Source organism: Mastomys coucha, unplaced genomic scaffold (assembly GCF_008632895.1).
Source record: "Mastomys coucha isolate ucsf_1 unplaced genomic scaffold, UCSF_Mcou_1 pScaffold1, whole genome shotgun sequence".
Classification (NCBI taxonomy): Eukaryota; Metazoa; Chordata; class Mammalia; order Rodentia; family Muridae; genus Mastomys; species Mastomys coucha.
Window position 1 is genome coordinate 34,089,284 of NW_022196891.1, and position 1,498 is coordinate 34,090,781.

Below are 1,498 nucleotides of genomic sequence, written 5' to 3' on the forward strand. Positions count from 1 at the left end.
TTATATAAACTGTGAAGCTGGATTAATGATTTATGAGTGACCAGTTTTTTGAAGATGTCATATGAGATAACTGCACTACAGGAACTATACACTGTAAAGTTTAAGATGCATTTACAACCTTTTTCCCTCATTGAACACCATGAGGGAGAAAGGTCGATTTTTGTTTTTCTCATGTCTTACCGTGACTAAGAGAGCTAGTAAATACTTGAGTAGATGAAGGCATAAATAAATACACAAGCAGATGAAGAGATTGATTGATACTAACAATTATTTTGGGACATTCAGATACTTCATTAGTGACTATCTTGATTTATGGCTCTTTATATTCGATGACAAAATTTATTCAATATTTTAAAATAGAACTAATCCAAGTATTCTAATATAAGTGATTATGTTAGAATCATAACTAAATAGTTGAGAAAATACTTATGAAGGACCAATTCCTGGCATCTCTTCAGAAGTGATAACAACAGTTTACCTTCAGACAATCCGAAGAGCAATATCTTTCTGAACATCTCTCAAAACAACAACAACAAAAAAAACCACTATTTCAGTGAAGAATGTTGTTTAAGCCCTTCAGTATTTCCTGACTTAACAGCACAACACAGTTTATATATTACATCAGAATGCCTTACTGTCAACTTCCAATCTTTCTGCTCTGTCCTTGTGCACTGTTGTAGATGGAATAAAACCCAGCCTGTAAGTGTCGACTTGAGGTGATGCGCCCTGTGTTTGGTGATAAATGCAAGGGCACTCAAGACATGCCTCGGGTTGACATGTGATACCTAATTCAGAGTTCCATTATCATTAAAATAAAAAAGGCAGGAGGTAGTGAATAGGAAAAGCCAAAGTAATTCCTAGCACAGATGGTGTCCCGGGCTTTCATGGACCCTGCTTTATGCAGCAAGGCCAGCTTCGACTGCAACATCCTTCAGGGCTACACACCCTGACTTTGACATTTCGCTTTGATGGATGCGTGGCCAGTGCTGGTGACTGCACTCTTTTTCATCTATTTGGCAGAAACAAATAGTCAGTTTTCCATTTTTATGTTCCATACTTTATTAAGAGTATCTCTGCTGATGCCCATTTACAGAGGAAATTAGCTGAATAGGAAAGAAATCGGTTTTCACTCATGCGAAGCAATGAAATCGTAATCTCGGAAATCTAAGACACGTGGCCTACATTGCTCTCATCAAGAGGCTAACAGCCTTCTGAAATATGACGTGACGCATGCGCTGTTCTCAGAGTCCTCTAGTTACATACCTGGAAATACTTATGGCCGAAATCACGCTATGTATTAAAGGCAGATGAAGTTTCCCCCGTCATGTAATGCACATTTAAAAACATTTGTTCTCGAAAACATTTTTAAAAGATTTCTTTGTTTTTAATCTTATGATTGTTTGCCTGCTTGTAAGTGCACCACAAGTAAGCAGTACCTGCAGAGGTCAGAAGAGGGCGTCAGGTCCCCCCAGAGCTGTGTTCACATAGCAATGATGTG